The 14,742-nt window shown below is 37.5% G+C and overlaps 2 protein-coding genes across 4 annotated transcripts in view; one reads left to right on the top strand and one right to left on the bottom strand.

Annotated features, from left to right (window-relative positions):
• The window catches only part of LOC110374471 (uncharacterized), a 92,312-nt gene that overhangs the window by 19,225 nt on the left and 58,345 nt on the right, over positions 1-14,742 (bottom strand). The window lies entirely within an intron of this gene.
• Positions 1-14,742, top strand: part of LOC110375367 (CD82 antigen) — a 60,037-nt gene that overhangs the window by 4,721 nt on the left and 40,574 nt on the right. The gene's annotated exons all lie outside the window — the stretch shown is intronic.

Genomic DNA, 14,742 nt, shown 5'->3' with positions numbered 1-14,742 from the left:
CAGACTAATTACTTCACTTTTTCCTGATGGAGCTAAGTAGTCTGAATGATAACATATTTAGGAAGTTCACAGCTTTTTAGTTAGGTTTATGCCTTACCACTTACCCACAGATAATAGTTTACTGCAATGTTATTGCAGTAAACTATTATCTGTGGGTGTGTCCTTTAAATAAACTGGGTTTTAATTTGAATATATTTTCACATGACTTGCAATAAAGCCTAGCATTGATGTCATTGGCAATATTCCTGGAGTTCATTTGGCACCGTAAAAAGTTCACACCACATTAAGTCCGGCGTAGTTTTGGCTGATCGCCACCGCTCCATGTGGAAGAAGGGCTGCGGGTTACATTTTCTGATGCTAACTTATCAAATGCACGTTCCAACACCGCACCATTTCATTTTCCAATGCAAATAATACCGAATTTATTCATAGTTCAATCGACTGCATGCCTTGTCATCGAATGAATTTATTAACTTCATAATTTGGCATTGTAGTAAAAGTAGACCTATCTTATAAAGGGTTTTGGCCTTTGAGTTCATAATTAATATTACAAACAATAAGTTCAGTGTTTTGTTTACCTAAGAACAAAGTTCACTTTGTAAACAGAGTTATTCAAACAATCATCAGTCCGGTTAAATAATAAACAAATCTCAATGGACGCATGTTACGCCGGGGAGCTTAATAAATAAATAAATTCCATCACAATTTTTGCTCTGGGGTGTTGTTGGTTCAGAAATTGAAGCTCGGTTACGAAGTAACGGTCAAGTGAGATCGGTGTGGATGACGTCAGAGGTTACTGAGCTTGTCGTTGATATTTACCTGACAAGCATGTTCAACACCTATGTAGGTAAATGCAAATTTTATTCTCAAGTTTGTGCAGTGGTTGTACCGTAGCATTCATTGCAGGGCTGATGACTCTTAGGAATTTGTTCCTACGAGTATATATTTATTGAACCTCTGACGTGACAAAGGACTTGACCTTGATTTTATATTTATCTAAGAAACAGGCCGTAAAAATCCAGGAAAAGTGCGCTAAACCGATGATTTATGTGTAGGGTCGTAGTAAACACGGCGGGTCGTTATCAAGCCGCGGTAAAGTGCGCCATGATTGGCGGAGCGCGCGCGATGTGGCCTGGCACGCTGCCACCTCGTCCCGCTGAATCTGCACTCGCTGCCACTTCACGGCTCCATCCAAATGCTTACATACTATTGTTCGCTGTAAAAACTAGTTTGTTCTAATTTAACTATGTAGGAAAATGACTTTATCCTTCGGAGTAAGTGTCTGCTTGCGTCAGAACTTTTTTGTGGTTGAACTACTTAACAATATAGTAAGTACTGAAACAAAAAGGTCATTAGGTTCATTGCTGGTAGAATATGACTACATGCCACATGGATGTATTTCTGAGTATACATTATCTCTCAAAATACAAAAATGCCGGTATTCCATTACAGGTAGTAAGTAATGGATAGGAATGATATTTGAAATTCAAAGCTACGAGGCTCGTAGCTCTTATTGTTCAAGCATAGCAAAGAGATAGGAATACTATTCTGTATCTATTGATAATGCCAGTTTTGCCATAGTTGTACGGAATGGACGAAGGGGAGTTATCTACTAGTATGAGATGATGCAAACCCGTGTGCAAACCTTATCGGCGGAAATAGCATCATGTTCTTTCAGAGCATGTTCACCACCTAAGTATATACCGACGCTTTTTAGGAAGGAGCGATTGCTTAAAAAAGAAATTAAAAAAATATGTAATAGCTTTTATGTTAGAACGACAATGAATATTTATTCCACTAATAAGCGATTCATACTTCCAAATAACCTGCAGCGCCAAGCCGGAACGAAATTTAATAGATTGCTTTCATGTAATAGCCTCTAACGTTTGAAGTAGGAAATTGCATGGTGCGCGGTCCGATGCGGGATTCCGTTAATGTGAACCTTATAGATTGGATCTATACGTCATATTTGTTAGGAATATAACATAGCTTAATTGCTTCATTCAGCATTGACAGGCTATGAATGTAAGGTAAATGTGCTAAGATTTCGCAGCTCATTTACTTTGAGTACTTTTTTTGTGGGGCTTCATTCACTTGTTTATTCTCACGTTGGATTTCGTCACAGTTTCTCGATATTGTTATGTTCTTTTATCTAGTTTGGGTAACTGTCGGGTATTAAATTTGGTTTTAAATATGAGACCACGTTATTAGGTAAATGCCCGGGCATGAGTGCAATAGTTTTTAAGATATGTTCATTACGGCGAAGTTTAAAACAAACCTGTACATATTCATAATGAGCATGTTCAATGATCTAGTTAAGCTCATGTAATAATGCGTAAAGGCATCTTTTCAATGAGAACATTTAAAAAGAGAATGCAGCATAGCCGTGGGCTCAACTTTTGCAATTATAAACTGCGTAGCGTAGGTACCTACTGCGAACTTTAGCCATCACGTCAAAGTTATTTAAAGCGCAGTATTTTTTAATAACAAGTCTCTTTGACTTTTACATTACAATTAGAATTACATTTTTTTAAGAGTAACAAGAATATTAATAGGACGGAATTACCTTGCAGTGGACGTCTAGCCATCCTGATTTCATGCAATGCAATAGAATTAGTAAACTAAATCTTCAAACAAAAACACTTACAGGGTTTTGAAATAGACAAGATGAGGATAAACAAGGATAGATAATATATTTACAAAGCCTAGCTTAGTCCAACGTAATAACTATGACTTGCAAGGTAAGGTGTACCTAAGACGTGCACACACGCCGACAACAAGCACGTACCCTGGCTATGCACGCCGCAATGTGGTTAGCAAAGTGTCGATCGAGTGCAGACGCCGCTCCAATCGATATTACATTATCGTGATTGACTCGGACGCGGCCGGAGGGAGCACGGCCTGAACAAAAGGCGATCGTCTTGCAGCTCGCGCCACTGATACCCGGCATTGACCTGCTGTCAACACGAAACTGGGTTACGGGCGGCGCGATGACGATGTTCCTCTGTTCCCCATGCCATCGAGTCGCGCGCAAAAAATATTCCGTCATTTAGCTTCTTGTCAGTTGAACCGCCGCCACTCAACCCCTGAGTGGAGCCTGATTGTGACCGTTACTGATGAGATTTTAACGCTTGTTGGCGCTTCAACGTTTTAAGCTGATTTAGTTTTAAGCAGCCAGCTAGTTTCATGAAAATAATTTATTGTCGCTCATCCTTTTAGTCGCTGCTTTATACAGACGAAGTTTATGATATTTTTGTTCCGGGTAGAGGATAGTAGTTTTATGTTGAGTCACTAAACAAACCCTTTCAGTAGATACTGTTTGACGAATGGAGTTGCCGAATCAGCAAGTTTAATGAATTTGTTTGTTTGAGTTCCAGTTTAAATGTTTAGTTGTAGTAAATCCATATTGGGGTATAACCTGTTAGATAATATACCTTGTATGAGTAAATAGACTTTTGAAAATTAATACTCGATGTTTGATGAGGTACTTGGGTTGACTTTGAAGATTTAAACATTTAATATAAAATTTTAAGAAATACTACGAATATAAAGCACAATTTTCCTTTTGTTTAAAACCTTATTACAAGATAAAGACATTGCCAGTATAAAAATAACGTCTAAAAATTCAGACGGACTTTAAAGAAGCCAGTAAAGATTTCACGACTCTTATTAAAAACGTTGAAGTCGAGTCGGGGAAAAGTTTTTCTTAACTAGGCTTTAAGCTCTTTGAACGGGCAGACATGCAAAGCGCGATAATCGAGGGATTTACAGAGAGAAATTAGTTGGATAGGTAGTTGACAGCTTGTTCTACATTGATAAGCAGGTACAATATAGTGCAGATATGTATATGTATGTCCAATACAGTGTATGTATTGTACGTACGTACATACGTACTCCTTCAGTTTGTATGTGTATTTAGGGACGTGTGCCTGAAGTTATTGGGCCATTAAATTGGCTTACGATATTGAGTCATTATCCGCCTTGCCTTTCATTACGACGATCAAACTACCCAGATGTGGATGACCGTTAATATTTTGATCGAGCAACACCTATTTGGTATCATTGGTATATTTTTTGGTACTTACTTTTTGCGGTATTGATATTTTTAATTAATGATCTTTCTGCCTGCAAAAATTATCTTAACTACCTATAGTAGTTATAAGTTTTTAGGTAGCTCAATCATTTATTTATAGATAGCTTTTCCCAGAGTGATTTGTGTCTGACGTCCGTTATCCTCAGGGGAAACTTATGTACTTTCTTCGTTTATTATAAAAGTATTCGGGATGAAATCGACTAGTTTCCCCCTGTGTTGCTCATGATTAGATTAATAGTTACATCAAACTGAAGCAACCCGGGCAAAAGATCAAAAGAAAACGTATTTGCTATTTTCTGACGATCTTCCCCTTGTTTTCGGAAATTAAAGTCAGATTTATGAATACAATGGCAATATATAAGGTTATCAGCCACAAAGCGCACGCAACGCAACAAACGTTGTAAATGAGGCTGTTTTTATTCGCGTCCTATCACGATAGCATCGTCAGTTCGGACGCCATCGCCACGGGAATTAAACAGTAGTCAATAAATCAGCACTCCTCGTAATGGTTTGGTTACTTGTGTAAGCAAATCAATGAGAGCTGCCGCCCTTTGTGATCCAATGACACTACAAAAATAGGGACGAGGGTGGCTTGCATTAAAATCCAGTCGACAAAAGCGAATTTAATGAGTAGCAATCGATACTTGATTGTGACACGACACCCACCGCTGGTAGCGAAGCAAAAACAGTTTACTTAAATTATTCACGTACTTTCCAACAGAACTATACAGAACTTAAATAACTATGGCATGTAATGGGAAAAGTTTGCGAATAAAAGCTTAAAACGTTGGTAGGTACGCAAATAAAATTAATATATCTAAGTAGTGCGGGGTGCACATTGGGAATAGTTGGATCCAATCGTATTACGAGTTGGCAAGTTTCGGTCGCGAGTGGTCCGGTTCCGGCAATCAATGTCTTAGATGAACTTCTCCGATAATGATCTGCGACTTTATTCGATAATCAGCTTTTGGCGAATATTGCTCCAATGTTTTCGGGTTGGGATGTTGTTTTCGGATAGGTTTGTGATTATTTAGCCACAAGCTGCCTTTAGTACATTGATTGTTTGAGTCAGATATTGACGTATAGTAGTCAATTAAGCACAAAAGGCAAAATTTATTTTTATTTTAGTTCATAAATGAAAACCTAATAAAAATTTTTGTATCACTATACTGTGCAGAAACAAAAGACAGCGTGCTTTACGAGATGAGTGATAAGATAGAGCGGGGTCGGGATAAGAACCCAGGACATGAAAGGACGAGCTTATCATTAGAACATAAAATGTAACCCGAGGTGTAACAACGTCGCGTCGGTTGAAAACAAAAGACCTTTTTGCAAAATGTTAAAAATTTCATCAAATAAGATAGTCAGTTGATTAATTCTAGTAAATTTATTTTAGTAAAGTGTCTGGATTAATAAATATACCTCTAAGTAAATAGTATTTTTTTATGTCAAAGCAATATTAGTGATTTGTAAAAAAAATATAATTCAATTCAGCAACAGTTACTTAATATCTAGGTATATCAGATACAAGGGACTACGTATTATGTCTTGATTGAATTTATTAAAAATCTCACCGTTTCACCCGCGTCGCGGGGGAATTTCGCCTCGGACCGTGATAAAATATAGGTATCTTTTGTCACCCGGGGATTATAATGCAGCTTGTCATAAATGGAAGTTTCAAATCGGTTCAGAAGGTTCGGAGCTTTTAGGGTGCAAACAAACAACAACTAAAAAACACTGGTTCAGATCAATATAATACATCAGCAGGACATAGTATTTTTACATTTGATTTTAGTTCGAAGCCTACAAATGTTTGAGTTGTAATAAATCACAAATTACCCACGGGAAATCAACTTACCCACCAACGCACGGTTTATATTGGGAGATCGCAAAACATTATACAAATACGCGTATTTTTAGTTTGTACATAAAATGTCACCATACAGGTCGAATAGGTGGAGGATGTTGTAAAATATGGCTTATAAATTAATGCTTTACTTAGGAATGTTTATTAATCTTTCAAGTTGATCTTTAAAAACTGCTTTAGCTAAGGGATGATTCCAAAGAACTGCCGCGGCCATCTTACTGCATTTACATGAGCCATTTGATGATTTAACATCACAAAAAATAAACTAAAAAAAACCGGCCAAGTGCGAGTCGGGCTCGCGCACCGAGGGTTCCGTACAAATCCTGTATAGATGAAAAGTGAGACTCGCTCAAACCGTTCAGTTTAGAACAATCATAGTTAAAGTAATTTCGTGAGAGTCAAAATAGTTGATATTTTTTATTTTATAATATAACTAAAATGAATATAAATATTTTATTAAAATTCCATGGAGACGAATGTCATTTAAAAAATATAAAAGACGCAAAAGCAGCTGAAAGGAGTTTCAGAGGATTGTACAGTTTGCAATGCTAGTTATTATTGCTAAAGACTTTCATAAAGAACCAGGATCCAAGATCCAAGACCAGGTTCTGATGAGGATCTGGAAACCCTGAGAAATCGAGGGCAACTCTTGAATATTGTAGGCACGCACCAAGTCAAAACCAGACATGTGAGTGTATTTTTGAGGGTACTGGTAAACAGTGAAGGTTTGGAGCTGATTTGATTATGGAGACCACAGAAAGTCGAGGGAACTCCTGAGCGATATGTTGCAACTTTCACGTGTTTGGGCTTATTTTATTCGTATTGACGAGAACTTTTCACAAAAGTTAAAAATAAAGACTTTTTTCAACAAAAAAAAAAAACAACTTCTAAAAACAACAAGAAAACTGTTAACGTAACTAAAACATACTGTTGAGGATATCTCTCGACTTTCTCACGTCTCCATCATCAGGTAAGCTCTAAACCTTCACTGTTTGATAGTATCATCAGACATACATCTGAGAATCAAGTTTTAACCCTATGCATGCCTACAATTTCTGATAGTTGCCCTCGATTTCTAAGGATTTCCATAATCAGATCCTGACCTGATGACAATGGAAATAAACGGCGAGTATACTCTTTCACTACAAAGAAATGACTTCTCAAATCCGTCAAACTTGGTCGTTTAAATTCCCCATTGAAATGAGGAAAATATTTGATGTTTAAATCTGATTTTCTCTAGATTCCCATGGTTCACATTGATGCGACTAATGCCATAGTAAATCAGAGCCTTATATCATTATACTTCGCTATATTTCGTTCGTGTCCGCCGTGGGTATGGTTTCCATACTACACCTTAGTATGGAATGACCTTTGAATGATTTAGAATTTTTCACAGTTTAGAGGCAATTAGATTCAAGAAGTGTTTGATATTAATTTCAACTTTAATATCTCTACGCGTTCATGTGAAAAGGGGTAGGTAGGAAGTTTATAAAATTATAAAATAATTTTTTTTTATGTCATGTGAGCAAAAATAATATTTTAATATTTTATGTAACTTCAAATTTATCATTTTCGCAATTTTTCCTTTATCTGTACTATATAACGTTGCTTCGTGCCGAATTTCAGGATTCTGAGTTCACGGGAAGTACCTTGTAGGTTTTGATTCCCTAGCGTGTGACGGAAATTCGTCTAAGGTGTCGGTATAACTGCTGTATCTTTTGATCGCGTTAACTTAGAAGTTTTTTCACCGCTTAAAGGGACAATAGACCTAGATATTTGGTATAAATTTCAATTTGATACCTTTATTCGTTCGTGAGAAATAAGGTAATAAGTTTCATTTTATTAAAATATTTTTATTATATTATATGAATAAAAAAATGTTATTTTCGCAATTTTTCCTATATTTGCATTATATGACAATGCTTCATGCCAAATTTCAAGATTCTGAGTTTACGGGAAGTATCCTGTAGGTTTTGATTCCTTTGTGAGTGTCGAAAATTTATTGAAAATATCGACATAATCGGCTGTATCTTTTGATTGGCTTGGCTTAGAAGTTTGATATTTTCACAGCTTAAAGGGGCAATAGACCTGAGTATTTCATGTGAATTTCAGCTTGACACGTCCACGCGTTCTTGACAGACAGACAGACAGACAGACGGACAACAAAGTGATCCTATAAGGGTTCCGTTTTTTCCTTTTGAGGTCCGGAACCCTAAAAAGGTGTGAATACATACAAAAATGCTTTATGCATTTGTTTATTGTAGATACGTAAAACCTTCTAAAAAGATCTAATTCTATAACTCGTTTTCACTGGCGTTGGCGCCGCTGTCTCGCTTAATGTTTACACTTATGGGATGGGGGTCGTGATATGGGGCATTAACCAGAATTATCCCATGATTAATTATTATCCTCGCTTCCTGGGAAGTCAATTTAATACATTAATATATGATTGTTTGTTCCGATTCCGTACTGCACCTAGGGCATGCAATTTCAGTAAATCAAAAATTACCGGTAAAAAATCGGTAATAAAAATATTTTTACCGGTAAACCGGTAAAACGGTAATTTTTGTAATTTTTTTAAAATGTGATATTATAAAAATAAGATTGGGTAGTCTTAAAGCAAAAACTAAATAAATATGCAAGGTACAAACGTTTTTTGTGACTTGGGCCGTAACAAAAAACATGTCAGTACCATCTGTACGCGATGTCGCCGACAAAATGCAAGAGAAACGGCTGCGATGGTACGGACATGTAAAAAGGAGTGACACCTGAGGACATCGGCAGTGTGAATGTGATACTCAATCTCAATATACCCGGTCAAAGGCGCAGGGGCAGGCCGAAACCGTGGTGGTTGAGTGTCGTAATGAATGACACGCAAATCTGCGAACTCGAAGAGGAAGATGTCTATTCAGGAGGATAGAGCGAAGTGGAAGAAGGAAGATACGGAAAGCCGACCCCGTCACAAGACGGGATATACGCTAAGAATTACCGTAAAAAATATATTTTTCATGGAAGTGAAAGCCCTTTTTTATGGTAAATCATCAAATGACAGACTCTTTTCGTCTAAAACCCATGTTTTTAGTAGGCGTTTTATGGACCAGGGTCGCGGTAACTCTTTCGAACAATCCCGCGGCCCCGGCAGGCCTTGGCCCTGCTGGGCCCCACTGGGTTTGCTGACATCTTCCTGAGGAGCCCGTGGAACAACGCGTGCCGCTGACACGGATCTGTTGTCTATGCAGACGGTGGAACGATGAACCACCCGAACTCACCGCCCACAGACCAACGCCTACGGTGGCCGGAAGTCGTCTCTCGACCCTTGGCACCCGTGATGTCTTCCTGGTCCACTACAGCGGCTGGGATGAGAGGTGCTACTCGCAGTCGCTCCGCCGTCTCCTTCTCGAGCATGACTGCTTCGCAGAAGGAGGCGACGGCTTCCCATTCCCTCTAGCTCAAAACCATGGCTTGAACCAGGGAAGGACGCGAAAGGTCGCCGCTGCCTATTGCCTCGACGACAACACGGCGGTACCCTTCCCAGGCAGTGCACACCTGGACTGTGTGCTCCACCGTGTCCTCAGAGCTGTCCGCATGGTGGTGAAGTAAAAGCCCTTGCTCAGTAAGGTCATAGAGTAGGTAAAATAAGCATTAGCTACATTTGTACCTAGTATAAGCTGAGAGCTGTGAGGAAAAACAGAATAACTGAATGAATACAATTTGTTTAGATTTTATAAATTAAGACGAGAAATAAGATTTGTATCTAACCTAGAGATAGTTAAGGACACACAAGTTTACTTTCTTAAAAAACAGTAACTTTAACACTCTTACAATACGTAATGTATGCAACATTACATTATATTCAGGCTACATAACAAAGATTTGACGTTAAATGAACAATTGCTATATTTTATCTGAAAAACGTAAAAACCGGTAAATTACCGGTTTCATATTATTTTTACCGGTAATTTAAAACTCGCAAAAATGAGCGATTTACCGGTAAAAACGAAACCGGTTAACCGGTATTGCATGCCCTAACTGCACCTTTATTGATCGATGTTGTTTACATGGATTTTGTGGTTTTGTGGATTCTGTTGATGAAGACAAAGTCAAATCATTTTATTTCACTTAAGCCTTCACACACACACTTATAAAGGTCGAAAATATAAATAAGGTCGATTCCAGTTGTTGATATTTTCTAAAATACCTATGAGTATGTTTTATGTAAAGACGATAATTGGAATCTTAAGACACAACCCTAACACGTAATCCTAACACGCTACTTGTATTTTACGACTGAAGTTACAATATTCTTCTAAAATTCAATTAGTATTTCCCTTATACAATAGCTGCCAGGTCCGAGCACTCAGTCAGCGGGTTTTGATCATTAAATTAATTACTGTCTAACACCTTGAGTGCGACTGTAACTGTGGACTGCGAAATTAAAGACACCTCCATTTCTATTCTGTCCAATCAAGCTTTTCTCAGCACAATCGTCGAAATAATTGGAGCGAAAAGCTAATAAAACGAACTATTAAAATATGATCGATGGGTCAATTTCGAAAAATATTTCATAGCATGGTAAAGTGTGTATTGTTTTACTAAATGTTATGTTAATGCAAAGAAACCTGATATGAAATAGCGGTAAATATAGTAAAGCGCAGTGGACGGTGGTTCTTGCGACGATCAATCACAACAGCTTGACAATGAAAAAGTGGCGCAACGCTTTACGTGCTATCAATCTAACCGCGGCCAGCTTGCACCCGGATATAAGCCGTCCACCTCACTAAATCAACGACAACAACTCACTTGATTGCAACCTTTTTGTTCTAACTAAACATTCATTTACTTGCAACCTTATCGAACTAAGTCTTATTGTTTTACTGAGCTTTTATCTCTGACTCTCGACTTTGTGTTAAATACTATTTTCTTTTTCTATTATTTAGTAGAGTTGCTTATTGATGATAGTATACAAAATTATATGTAAGTCCTGTGTTCAAACTTTGTAAATGCTGGCCTTTTTTTTTCATTTTTGGCCATTAGACTATAGACAGGAAATTCAAGTTTATACATGAACTGAGTAAATGTCACGTTGTATAAGGGGTCTTTACAAAAAGAAATAATCGGTATTTATTGCTGCGTAGTAAAGTTCTCGATGTGCGTTTTTGTGAGCGAAAGGTAAAAGCCGACAAAATGGGCAGTAAAAGGGCATGTAAAGAAAAATAGCAATTATAGTGAAGCGTGAAAGTGTAACTGTAAGTCTGTGCTCAGGCCAGGGCACGGTGTAATGGTAGTTGTAATTCTCGCTTCCGCGCCGGCGCTCGCTCAATGGCTCACTTGGCCGCTGTAGTAGCCTCCCCGGCCCGCTGATGACGTTTACACTTTTTAACTAACGTTTCACGCGCCCTTACAAAAAGGGTTTACGAGCTCTCTTTGCGTTTTTATGTTGATTAACTACTTCAGTCTTTCTCTGTTCCCTCGCTCTCTTTACCAACAAGTCGCACCTCCCTTATTACATATTTACCTTGTATGCCTCTAAATTGCAGGGATAATCTGTCGCTTAGCCTCCAAATAGTCTAGAAGTTGTTTTATTTGACTATGAGATTAAGCTCTGAGCATACGCCAGAACTAAGCGTGTTCCATCCGGATTTTGCAGAATTTTTCGCTCATGTTTCTTTAATTTCACTTTATTTACATTTAGATTTAAGCACGCAGTAATCTCCTCAAAAATATTCGAAAAGAGAGCACAGGTGCAAGCATGGATTGTTATGAATTAGATTATTAAGGAAGGCCCAGATGTCTGTAATGTACCTACTATACATAACCATTCATAAGAACAAAGCTTTCCTGTATCATCTGTGTCAACAACATAATAAACTTCCACTATAACTTTCCACAGTTAGCTGTTTCAGTCTACATATTCATATTTGTTCTAACTTCTGAGGTAGGAACATCCATACAACTAGTTCCGCAAACTTCATACAATAGAACAAAGCTTTAATTCGTCATTAAAATGCATTAAAATTATATTTGCACAAGATTTGTAATTTTCTGAGAAATATAGTTAAATGTAATGCGTAAGGAGAGCGACGCTGAGTCTGTTGTATGACAAATGGCGAGATTCGCGTCTTTTATTTCATTTTTTCGATCTAGCGTCGGACTTCGCAGTGACACTTTGAAAATTAGTTTTGTAGCGTGAATAATGAGTGTCCTCGTCGGTATTATATTTATGAAAGAGGAAACACGCCGTGTTTATTTAGTTCATCGACGCACGTTGTCTATAACGACGTATAATTGTGGGCTGTTAGGAAATTGTCATGTTGGATTTCCATGTTGAAGTATCGTGTCATTAACTGTTATCGAAAATATCAACAGTAATTACCTGTTGAGTTAATATTAATAGCTGCTGTACACAACATCATGTAGTTGGTGTTAGAATTGAAAATATTTCATTAAACTTCTATAAATGTCTGCTGCAAAATATTCTGCATTAATGTGTTTTTTTCACTCTATGATGATAGTATCGAAGTGAACTCGTATTCAAAACTGATTTATAAATACGAATGAATGCAGATAACGTTGTCAGTCACGACATTTGTACATTAAGAATACATCAGGAATCACTGGGTTTTGAATCACGGCAAACGTGTGGACTTGATAGGTAAATGCGCTTCATTACATTCCAAATTAAATTTTCCTTTAGTTAACGATATACATAAAAGTATACATCCGATTATTTAGGTATGCGTATTTATTGAAATTTCAGGTATTTTTAATGTTATTATTTTTACATTAATAACCTCGACGCAAAAAGAAAGGTGCTATGAGGTTGACAGCAGTGTGTCTGTCTGTTGCACAGTGGCTGGTAGTTTAATTGATTCCGTTTCATCAAAATTTTAAGACTTTTATGGCCCAAATTTCCCTGCGAGAAAAAGGTGCAACTTCAATTATCCCCAAAGAACAGTAATACCGGTTACGTACTTTATCTGTAAAGTTTTTTTCATCCTAACTGTAGAACTTAATGCTGAAATATCGAGTGACGACATTTTTATGACGACACTTCGCAGATCGCGGTGAAATACAATAAAACCAAGAGCAGAGAATACAATACAGCGAAATAGTTCATTTCAAATGTCAAAATGAAAAAAGCGCTGTCAGCGGTTTCAAGCGGCTGGATTAGAAAATGTGGCAATGAATGTAAAGTCGGCTGCAGCAGATACTTGGTTTTATTTCGAACGTTGGCGCCGTCACTCACGAGGTGTTATTTTTTTATTGCTTCGCTCTTTACATAATGGTTTGATGGCGTCTATGTCGATGTCGGAACTGAGCTTTTCAATATAAAGCGAACAACGTTGTGAATCACATTTGCTGGTTTCGGTTTATTTGGACTTTAAATAAATGGGCGAATTTATTGTAGGTTACTTTGTTTTTGGTTGACATAGCAAGTATAGGTTTTTATCAGGATTTACAGAATGGATGTGTATATCTCACGTACAAATATCCCTGCATGTACATAGTTAATCATACCTATAACTAGAATGATGGGAGTCTGTAAGTAAATCGGCACACAATTGTAGTGCTACGAGCCCTGCTACGGCGTAGCACCTATTGCTACGAATGTCACGACCTCGCGAATTTGGATTTATCTTTGACATGGGTCTTATATACTGTCACTGAATGTATATATTGCTGATTTTCTTTCAATCTGCTTAGCTGACCAAGAAATATTGTGCATTATCATTTTAAGACAAGGACGTATAAATACGGTTGTGTAAAAGTTCTCGCTGAATACACCCTCGCTTCGAAGTGCGGGGGCTGCAGCGTTCCTCATTTCATATTCTCTCAATGGATAATAATGATTTATTACCGCCAGCAAGCCAGCATTTTTACATAACAGCATTACACATGCTGTCAAAAATACTTGAAAATGTAATATATAGTAGTTCTCCTGCTAATGTAGTTCACATCCATGTTCATGCGGCAGAGAATTATGCTGAGGAAATGGAGCACTATTTTGCTTATCCACTTTTCAATAGTGCAGATCTTAAAAAATCGTCTTAGTATTATAATCGTTCTGCTTGCTATAGTATTATTGCTATTAAACATACATAGGTAATAAATATTATCATCGCATATTTTGGAGTTTGAAGTCAAATGTTTTATACACCTTGCACACCTACAATAATACAAAAAAGTCCTGTAAGAATCAATAAATTGTACACAATGTACATTATTTACAAAATGAAAAAAGATTTTTGAAGGCGTACTAATTCCAATTCATAAGTATTTTCAAAATAGGTCTTATATAATTGTCTCGAAGGTAATAACAGCACAACAAGCGGTACGTTTACAAGATTTCCTGTATAACAAAGTATAATTCTCGGGGACAGGCATTTACGGCGAGTTGATTTTCAGCACCGGAAACTCCGCCATGTTGCGTGGACCGAGCAGCGGAAAAGGCGAAACCTCACTACCGGTCAAGGCAGCTCGTTAATATTTTCTTACTTGTATTTTTTTATGAATACTTTGTCGAGCAAGGAAATAGTAGACAGTTGTCATTTGCTTCTACTTCTATTCAGCATCTATTTCCTTATAGCGTATATTATAGCCTACAAGCATAATGCTCCCGAAATTGTGACGTATGTCCTTGTCGCCGGGAACGCGCCGCTCGCCAACACAAATCGAACCCCGGATCAGTATAAAGTTGATAGTTTGTTAGTGAGTTTTGTTGTGTGCTAGATAGAAACAATTGGGACGTCGACATAAAAGTTAATAAAGCAATAAGGTCAGG

The sequence above is a fragment of the Helicoverpa armigera genome, chromosome 5 (genome assembly GCF_030705265.1).
Source record: "Helicoverpa armigera isolate CAAS_96S chromosome 5, ASM3070526v1, whole genome shotgun sequence".
NCBI lineage: Eukaryota > Metazoa > Arthropoda > Insecta > Lepidoptera > Noctuidae > Helicoverpa > Helicoverpa armigera.
This window is presented reverse-complemented; position numbering and strand designations above follow the sequence as displayed.